This window comes from Notolepis coatsorum, assembly GCF_963971535.1.
Source record: "Notolepis coatsorum genome assembly, chromosome: 15".
Classification (NCBI taxonomy): Eukaryota; Metazoa; Chordata; class Actinopteri; order Aulopiformes; family Paralepididae; genus Notolepis; species Notolepis coatsorum.
The window spans coordinates 22,222,383-22,233,740 of record NC_140179.1 but is presented as its reverse complement, the minus strand read 5'-3'; positions in this window follow the sequence as shown (position 1 = coordinate 22,233,740).

Below are 11,358 nucleotides of genomic sequence, written 5' to 3'. Positions count from 1 at the left end.
ATAGATATCTGTAGCCATATATCTATTCATTTGGTATGAATACTGTATTTTGCTCATTAGAGACATGCTCAAATGAAGCATTATAACCAGCAGATAAATAATATGTGTATTCCAATTACTTTTCCCACATGTTTTAATCTGCAAAAGGGCAAAAGGCTAAATGAAGAATAATAAGGCTGAAAGGTTAATGTTAGTGAATGTTCAACTCTGGCCCTCTGAAGGATTTAGCTAAACCGTAGAGCCAGAGTTGAACATTCACTAACATTACCCTTTCAGCCTTATGCTGCTTCATTTGCCCTTTTGCCCTTTTGCAGATTAAAATGTGTGGAAAAGGTGTTGTAAACGGCGGCTAACCTGCTCATCCTGACGGACCATCGCTCCACTGTGTCAGTAATGAAGCCCAGTGCCGCTGTGTAATTCATCTTCACCATACTTTCTTTTAATTGCTTTATCCGCTAGTCTATTTTTAGCACGACTGTTAATTGCATTGCTAAGGATGCCCCAAAGTCCTTGAGGAGAGAATCAAGTCTCAACCACTTTTTCCACTTTCCAATCTGCATATATACATATGGTGGGGAGAGAATATATACATACGGTGGGGAGGAGACTGTACATTAGGAGGGGGTGGGTGGGTGGTAGAGAAATATACATACGGTGGGGAGAGAATATATACATGCGGTGGGGAGGAGACTGTCTATTAGGAGGGGGTGGGGGTGGGGGGGGGTTTGGACATTTACGGTTAAGCCTTAAGGTCCCCTGCTTTCCTTTATCATAAATCGATCAATAGAGACCGTATTAGATCCCCAATTATCATATCATGGGGTATCATTGGAAAGCCACACTCATTGGCTACAACCCTGTGCAAAGATTTTCGAGATTGCCAAATGATTGACGGAGCTAGAGCCCCGGGAGTTGGGTGGTAATGTGTACTTTTGCGTACTTTGGGGCACGCCTCACATATCGGCATGTAACTCGATAACCGCTGAACGGATTTTGTCACCTGAAAGGGCAATCGACAGGCAACAAATAGGACTTTAATTCTATCTATATATTGTATTAAAATAAATGCACACCCGAGCCACTAGAGGTCGGCAAAGAATCGTCCACATGTGGGCCCTTGGATGTTTTTTTTGTAGCCAAGAGTAAAGACCATAACCCTATCAAAAACAGTAGTCAAAGTGTATATTTTCATTTTTTACCGATGTTTTATACGATTTATCGGAAATACGAATTTATCTGAAAATGCTAATTATCGTAAAAACCGCAAGGAAATGACTAAATCCAGATTCACCCCTGCCATTGGAAAGAGGAGCATTTCCCCTATCCATAGATGTATGATTTGGCCACAATAAGGTCAAGGTCAAGTTCAAGGTCAAATATGAATTTATAATTAAAATCGATTATCATTAATTACTGTATCTACAAATCCTTCTGTTTAATCATCTTCCCTTTATTCATTTGCTTAGATTTTTTGTACACATGATCTCAATAAGGTGGTGAATGAGCTCAGTGAGCATTTTCTCATACCCCGCAGATTTAACATGATCAAAGATGCAAAAATCATAAATCATAATTTATATTCTCCTTTTCTTCATTACAATTTACTCAGCCTAGTAACAGACACAATATTTGTGACACTGGAAATACATACCCCCAGGTCCCTAGATGTTCCTAGATACCAAGAACATGCAAATTGACCTTGCAGAAGTGGAGCAATCATCCATTTACCTAGGCATGTACCTTTAGGCGAAATATTCCTACAGCTACAACAGGTTAAGAGCGGTTTTGAATGTGGGTAGGGATTCACATTCCTTTACAGCTTTGGGTCGGGCGTTCCACATTGATGTGGCATAATTGCGAAACGTGTTTAGTCCCTTGTTTGAGCCGAATCTGGGTTTAACATGATTTGTTGAGCTTCCTCTGGTGTTGTGGTCATGGTATTCACTGACCTTTGGGAAGTATTTTGACATGTACATGGGTACCTTAGTCGTATAGTGTATCTTGTAGACCAGGCCCATTGCAAGTTGCTGTACTCTGTCGTCTACTCTAAGCCATCCTAGGTTGTCAAAGTGGGCAGGGGTGAGGTGGGTTCTAGGGGTAAGGTAAAGAAGAAGTCTGACCAGTTTGTTTTGTGATGTTTGTAATCTTGTTTTTAGCGCCTTTGAGGTGCTTTGGTACCATGAGGTGCAAGCATAGTCGTAGTACCCTTGAATGAGTGCTCCTGCCAGAGTCTTCAGGGTATTCTTGTTTACCAGAGAGGAGATCCGGTACAAGAATATAGTTCGTTGGTTGACTTTTTTTATTACCTTGGATGCCATTTTGTCACAGGAAAGATTTGCCTCTAGGGTGGAACCTAGGTATGTACATCTTTCCTTGTGACAATATTGTCACCCACTGTAACTGAGAAGCCGTCGGTCTTGCTGAGTTTGTTATTTGATCCGAAGAGAATGGACTCTGTCATACGGTCCTAGTATGCTTCCTTGTGGAATACCACAGCTCACTGTGAGAGGGGGGGATAGAGTACAGTTTACCTCCACCATCTGTTCTCTCCCCTCAAGGTAGGATTGCATCCAGCTCACTGATAAACTATCAAAAAACCAATTACTTTTAGCTTGTCAATCGGAATGGAGTGATTGACAGTGTCGAAAGCCTTTTGTAGGTCCAGCATGACCATGCCGCAGTATTTGCCCGTGTCCACCTCTTGTTTGATGTGGTCGTTCAAATAGAGAAGGCATGTGTCAGTGGAGTGGGATGTTCTGAAGCCAGATTGGAATTCGTAGATTAGATTATTTTCCGCCAGGTACTTTTCAACCTGTTCGTAGACTATTTTCTCCATGACTTTCGAGATGGAGGTAAGAATAGAAGCGGGTCAAATCAGAATGGCTTAGTTCAGTGAGGGAGGATCTTGTGAACTCGAGACTGGACTGATGAGCCAAAATGAGAATTAGAGACACAGACCCCATTGACAGGCATGTGCACACATAGAGGCCAAGGGGTGCTTGAGCACCTGCCTTTTTGAGCCTCATCAAAAAAGTGCCTTTTTTTTTTTTTCTTTTTTTTTTTTTTTACCGTTACGCATATAGAATGCCCTTCCAACTGAAAAATGTCAGGATAGAATCAAAATATTAGGTAAAGAGAGAGATGCCCCATATTCCATTGCAGTTTGCACGGCCTCCTCAGCGTGCCTCTCCGCAGACCTATATATTTTATGCATAGCGTGGGTGGTGATGATGATGATAGAAACCGCTGTGGCGCATACAGTTGAATGCTGGTATTACACTTGTAGAAGGGTGGATTATCCCTGCTTGTGGGAGTAGTAGTACACAGACACTGGGTAGTAGGATACTATAGTATTGGACCTATATGTACCCCCGTCTTTGGCCCGGAACGTCGTTCTGGAGGGCTTGCAGTTGGAGTGGATGGGGCCCAGGATTTACTAACCTGGGGACTGGTACTCTGGTCTCCCTCGCCTTCCAAGGCGGTCAGCAGTAGCTCCCCACACACCCTCACTCCCTCAGTACCTCCGACAGCCCTCCCACACCCAGTGACTGTCAGTTCAATAGTATTATTGGGCTTCCCTTTAAGCAGTACCCTTCCTTGACCACCTGTATAGACCCTTCAAATGCTATTCTGTAAATGGGGTGTAAGGGTTAAATAAATATGCAGTCACAATATTTACCCAGAGGTTAGAATAGCAAATGGAACCTGAAGAAACAGACACACACAATGATCCCGATTATGTCTACTTTACTGAAGCCTGGGCAGGTTATCCATTACAACGTTATTCCTTAATACATGGCACCGGGTGCTCTTGTTATCCTAATGTAGGGGAAGCTCTTCCCACCATAGGCACCGAGTGCTCAATACATTAAAACACCCCGCTTGTACTAGGGGAACCCAGGCATAAAATGTAGACACATTGGGAATTCAAGAACCACATAATCAAATAAACAAATAACAAAATAAAACCAAGTAAATGTGGGCCCACGTTACCAAAGAAAACCTAACCTAAGACGGCTTAAATTGTTCGGGGTACCCCTTAGACACTGGTTGTTAGCGTTCACTTCAATGGACGTTGCTGTTGATACACGTGGTACTGTTAGTACTTAGCCAAGATGGCAGACCCGCGAGCACAGCCAGCAGGCTGGGCGAACAGCAGGCAGTGGTTAGCTGGAGGAGCGTGCTGTATGGCGTCCTCTGCTGGTGGGAAGAGGCGTCCTCTGTACCGTCTGGGAAACGTCCACCACTGCTGTTGCTGGCTTGCTTCTGTCGCGCGAGCTAATACTATGACTACCCTAAACACAGCTAAGCTTTGGGTCTCGACGCACCCTCCTGCTATATCGGTTACACTGCTAACGCAACGTGGCTGGCTATACCACTGGTCTCTTCAGCGCCGCGCGCCTGGTAGTCTACTCAAGTCAGACAGAGCCGTTAGCAGCATACAACTATACCGCACACAGTAACTACTATAACCTGATAACGTTAGACGTTAGTCTCGTTAGCTCTAGACGTTAGTCCTTGGGTTCGGTTTCTCTTACTCACACACTATCGCTGATATTTCTAGGATAACCCGTCACTAGCAAGTATTTCTCATCACCCGCCGCTCGCTCCGACGGGGCTCTCCTTCATTGACTTCTTCAACAGGGCTATTCCAAAGCACACGCCCGTTGTGGCTGCGACCGTTCACGGCCAAGTCCAATGCCGAAGAGAGCTTCCTGCTCCCTTTGCCTCCAGGTAACTCCCTCCTCCTCGTTGCTTGCTTCTCTCCACTGCTCCACCTGCCACCACTGCCACTCCGCCCCCTGCTGGCAACCTCCACTGGTCCCACTCAAGGACCGCTCCAGAAAGGGAAAAAGGGCTCAATGTTATTGTTAGTAGTCCATACTGCAGCCGGAGAAGAGTAGCACCTCACCTCGCTATCCAAAGGAACACTGTTAGGCTATCCAAAGGAACACTGTAAATCACACGTTATACACACACAGGGAAAGTAACAGTTAGTTAGCACTACTGAATACTTTGTAGAATATTCAGGCTGCTACACACTCATTGAGGGACACGAAGAAGCCAAGTCCGATGGGATTTGGGAATCTCAAATACAAATCGGGATTGGAATAAAAAATTGATTTATATTAAACAATACAGAATATACAGCACTTCTTGGGGTCTGTAGGGTAAGCACTTATTCCCTCCCCCCTGAACATTTATGGAGATGTATGGGCCTTTTAAGTCATTGATAAAAGTGTCTTTCAAGAATAAGTGAGCTCCTGCACTGATTATTATAGTTCAATATTCAATATTTGATCACCAAAACCCCCCAAAAAGCATAAAAATGGGGCCCCCCGCCCGAAAAGGGCCCTTAAAAATTGCGCTCGCGCGCTACGCCCGCTCGGTTAATATATACACACAAGTGTAGTGACCTTTTCAGCCTTTGAGCACCTGCCCTTCTAAAGTCCTGTGCACGTCCCTGCCCATTGATACAACCCCACATTGCTAGAAAACAATGCTAAACACTGGAAAAGGCTATTTATAAGACATGGGACCAACGAAAGCGGCTGGATGTCATTTAGTCTTTGTCTTGTAAAAGCCTTTTACATATCTAGCTTTGGCATGGATTGATTGTTTAGATCGCTAGCACGGCTAACAAATGCAAATATATTGTAGTCTGGCCCCATTGTTCTGACCAGGATTACGTTCCTTTCTGCTCCGGTGATGCACGCGCACACTGAGTCTGACGTGGACAGCGAACAGATATATAGCAGCTCTGTTCACTCATTTGAGTAGTGGAAAAGGGGTAGGATTAAATAAGTGTATACTTCTTCCTACTCCTTTTCGAACATGTAAATTGAGTTATGTTTTGCTTTTGTTTTTTTTCCATTTAATTTCTTGAGATCAATGATTTGTTTTGATTTAATATTGTTTAACATGTTAATATTTATTTACATGTTCGAAATAAAGATTTCAAATCAAAATCAAAATCAATAGATAACTTCAATAGAGTTCACAACAGTAAATTCAGTTTGATTGATTGATTGAAAACTTTATTAACAGATTGCAGAATGGGTACAATACAGTACGGCTCAATGCACACAATTGTTAAGGGGATGCAGACCAGAGAAAGACTTTCGTCTTGTTTACATGAGGGCCCCCCATTTTCAATTCATGATCATCATAACATATATGACATACACGACATACAGATACAGTACTGTTACATCCAGACATTCATGACATACAAGATATACAAATATACAGTACTGTTTAAGATACTATATCTTTCATTGTACTGAACTTTTATTTTATTTATCCTTTATTTATCCATGAATGTCCCATTGAGATACAATATCTCTTCTTCCAGTCCTGACTTGTGCTGTATGATCTTGTGGTAGTAATTATATGTTCTTTGATTGCACATTCTCTCCTATCTCAAACGCTCCGTGAGACCCCTTACCTGAAAGAAAAACAGAGCGCGCAGGCGCCCTTCCGTACCCATCGTTACGCACAGGTTCCCCCACCCCCTCCTAATAGACAGTCTCCTCCCCATCATATGTATATATTCTCAGTTAGGATCTATGGGTAACAGTACTGTATATTTGCATATCGTATATATCACAAATGTAACAGTACTATATATGTGTATGTCATGTATGTACCTATGCCATAAATGTCATGATGTCATGTATGTTGTGTATGTCATAAATGTCACTATGAATTGAAAATGGGGGACCCTGATGTAAACAAGACAAACGTCTTTCTCTGGTCTGCATCCCCTTAACAATTGTGTATTGAGCCGTACTGTATTGTACCCATTCTGCAATCTGTTAAATAAAGTTTTCATTCATTCATCATTCACTGGGCCGGCTTTTATGAATGAGCACATATTCATCAGCCAATCCCGCAGCCTCAGTAACAGTTGTAACTTTACGCTCATTAGGGTATGTGGCAACCCCGCAAGGCAAAGAGTTTTTAAACTGCTCCAAGGTGATCAAATCACACAGACTCTCAAAATCATCCACACTCGAGGGCGTACAACGATTAAAATGATTCATCAGCTCCCTTGCAAACTCCTATGCGTTTGATTAACCCCCTTTTCCCACGTTCTGAAGCACTGGCGATATGCCTCTGGGACCAACTCATAGGCCTTCAGTACCGCAGTCTTAACCGACGGATAGGATAGATTATCATTGCTTAAAGCCGCATATGCCTCCTGTGCTTTTCCCGACAACACAACCTGTAATAATAATATCTGATCCGAATCTGACCATTTCCTCGCGTCCGCTATTCTCTCAAGGAGAGAAAAAAACACATCCGGATCTGTCTCATTGAATGTAGGTAAAAGCTGCAAATTACCCACAACATCGGAAGGCCTCGATGGTGAAGATGACATTTCTTCCCCTCGCAAAACATCCACTGTCTGACAGCTTACCGTCTCTAACTAGCACCAATTTGACAGCTTGCAAATCTATTTTTGCCTGCTCTGTCGCCATGCTGCAAACGCTCAATTTCCACTTGTTTATCCATCTCCATTTTATGCTTTTCCACTTCCATCCTATTCTTTTCCACTTCCATGATCCTATTCCTTTCCACTTCCATTCTATTCCTTTCCACTTCCATCCTATTCTTTTCCACTTCCATCCTATTCCTTTCCACTTCCATTCTATTCTTTTCGACTTCCTTATCCACTTCCAATTTTTGTTTTTTTATATCCATCTTATGCATTTCCATATCCATCTTTTGCTTCTCTTGGTCATGAGACAGTTGTAATAGAAGCAACTCTTTTCGCTGCTCAAAGGTTAAGCTACCTGACGGAACCGCACATGCGACCGATCCGGTCCCTCTTCCTTATAGCCACACAGGGGCGTAGCTGGGGGGGGGGTAGCTTAGGATGATTCCAAGGGCCCAGCACTGGGGGGGAATTTTTTTTTTTTTTTTCGTTTTTTACTAGACATCACTCAGGTGTATTATTGATGCTCTCATTGATACTATGTTTGTTTCTGAAGTGTGTGTGTGTGTGTGTGAGATATATATATAGAGAGGGGGGGGCTTTGGCAGACTATTGCATTGGTCCATTCATTGAAGATGAACGCAATGCGACATCCTTTACTAGGCTCACCCACCAACAGTGCAGGTGCTGAACTGCTGATCCGAATGTATAGGTAAAAAGCATATTATGCGTTTTCATCAATAAAACGCGCTCGCATTCACTGGGGGCCTACAAATACATTCTTTCATGGGGCCCAGAATCTGGAGCTACACCCCTGTAGCCACAAGTACGCCTTTATCAAACAACTGCTGTCTAACCACAGTCCTTAAACACCCTGTACGTTTATCACTCAGACCACTTATATCAATGTCATATTTATCACTAATACTAAGAAGCTGGTCCTCAGTGCAATGATCCAGAAGTTCTTCACTTGGGGAAGCAACAAAATCCTCTATTCCGGCCATAGCAGCCTATAGTCTACCGCTCAGTAGAGAAACACCAAAAACAATAATATATATAATACAAACTCCAAATCAACAGACAGTGCTGCCAAGTCAACTAGTGCGTACAAAAGGAATAATATATATATTATATATATATAATATATTATGTGGAAGTCCCTCTCTACATAGACTGTCTATCTCAGACACTAAGCTATCATCACTCACCCTAGTCTTCATGTGGATTAGCGGTGGGATATTAACCACTTACCTGACAGCTCTAGATGTGTACCCGAGACAAATGCTGCTAACTGCACACCACACAAAAATAATAAATGAAAAAGAAAAAAAACAGCGAGTCCACGGAATGCGCTACTAATGCCTACACAGAGCGACTCACACACACACGCTCAAATGTACGCACCAGCGGACCCTACAATCACTGCTGACGGTTGACACCTGCTCGCCTATGCCGACTGCAGGACCAAACTCTGCTGAAACATAACCAAACAAAACAGCCAAATCAAACAACCAAATCAAACGATCAAATCAAACGACCCAAATCAAACGATCAAATCAAACAACCCAAATCAAACGATCAAATCAAACGTCTGCTCCAAACTGCATCTCCCACTCCTACGGCAAACCAAACAAACGGCATCAAACTAATAGAAATTTGACGAGCCCCCACTTGTCACCCACCGGCCGTACGGCGATGACAAAGAGGGAGACGCAGACAACGAACAAATTCAAATCATCAAAGGATTTATTTCCACCAAGTTCACCAACCAAAGGATTTATTTGCCCTATAGACAAGGAATGTCCAACAAAGTCACTAGCGGCGTCCCAGGAGGAGAGCGCCCAGCCTCTGAGCTCCGCAAGCTCTTTAACGGAGCCTGGGGATCACCGGCCCAGGTGTCTCCAGCCACACCCACTGCCAGCACCTGTCAACATAGAACATAACATACACACAGACATGCGGACAATGGTGACAGAGTGGAGGGGGTCGTAACACCCCCCCCCCCCCCCCACACACACTGTAGTCCCCATTTCCCTTGATGAATCCCCAATACCCAAATGTCCTGTCTTCCAGTCAATCCCTTGTCTCCCCTGATCAATCAGTACTCACCACCCTTTGTCTCTCACCTCCAATACCTAAACCATCCCCCTTTCAGCCCCTTTCTTCCCCTTGAAGCACCGACCCCCGCCCTCAAATGTCTCACCCTCCTATCTAATCACATCTTCCTTCTCACCTGGTCACATGAACCCACCCTTCTCTTTCATGTATAAACATCGACGTAGTCTGTGTCTCGTGGTACTCAAGGGGTCCTCTAAGCCAATTCTCCTATTGACCTAATAAACTGGTGTTGGAATAGGGGGATAGGAGATCTGAGATGTAGGAGGGGGGCTGACCATTAAGGGCTTTAAAAAACGACCATACTATGACCAAGCGATCTTATTTCTTCCCCAAACTAATCTAATTTGATCTAATCTGATACTTCACAGCTGCGAGGTCAAACAACATTCGTAGCTTTGACCGGGTGTTCCGTGAGACCATTTGGAAAACGTCATCGACACACGTTTGAGGCAAAATGTTCTCCATGTTTTCTTGTCTTTCTTAGACATGTTTAACATTGTTCTGGACATATCGTTGATGAACCCTGTTCTGGCTGAGTACACGAGAGAGACCGTGCGCTGCTTCATTAGGCGTTTGATGCTAATGAACAGTAACTCACCCGCGCTGAATGCGCAGTCCCCCGGGACAGGAGCACGGCAGATATTGAATACGAGACGCAGGAATGAAGACGTCAGCCTAAAGTGACAGACGAGGCAATAAAGATGACACTGGTCTTACCCATTGTATCATCTACACCAGTGGTTCTCAAACTTTTTACACCAAGTACCACCTGAGAACGTAGCTGGCTCTCCAAGTACCACCATATGACCGGCGTTAAAATACAGTCTATTCAGCTATGCACAGTTCACGCAGGAGGCAAATGTATTCCTAATACCATTATTTATTGTTAACTTTTGTCAGACACAGCCACAATGTACAAAGGGATAGCACTAGAACTAGCAAACGCTTCCACACAACTCATACAATGCAAGGGGCATTGAGAACTAACATTCTCACATAGCAAGTGAGAAAATTAAGAACAACTGTATTTCAGCAAATGTACTTAATTCTCTCTCTCTCTCTCTCTCTCTCTCTCTCTCTCTCTCTCTCTCTCTCTCTCTCTCTCTCTCTCTGTGAGGATGCGAGAAATGGTGCTGATGCAAGGGATGAACATCAGAGGGGAGAGGGAGGGGGCGGGGCTGTAGTGGGGGCGGAAGACATCAACAAGCAGGAAGAGACAGTGAAGCGTGCTTCCCAACCCTGGCATGATGCGGGTCTGCTGCTTGAGCTGCTGTGCTAAGAGTATGGTATTCGTGGGGTAGATAGTCCAAAGGAGAAGGCTTTTTATTTATTCATTATTATTATTAGTATTATATTATATATATATATTATTTAACCTTTTTCCATCGTGAAATAACTAGTAGTTGAAATAACTCCAGACTCCAGGGGCGGAGCAGCAGAGACGGTTCAGGGCATTGGTTCTCAACCGTCATTGTGTCAAGGACCCCAACAAACATAAGACAGTGGACTCCCATTCAATGCCATTATGTTGAGGGGATCGAAAGGCTAGTTAAACATGTCTCAACAAATGCGCATGTTTGTATTAATTAATGATTGTGCAATTATTACTATCAAATGTAATGATTGTGAAATATTACTGTAATGAGTGTGTGTATGAATCAAGCATCCTTGACAACGATGGAAATAACTCTCGGCTTTTCGTTTCTAGCCCTGACAAAGCAAATACTCATGTGATCTGTATGTTTGTTGTCTAAATAAATACCTACCTACCTACCTACCTCAATCTGTGGAGAAAGTCA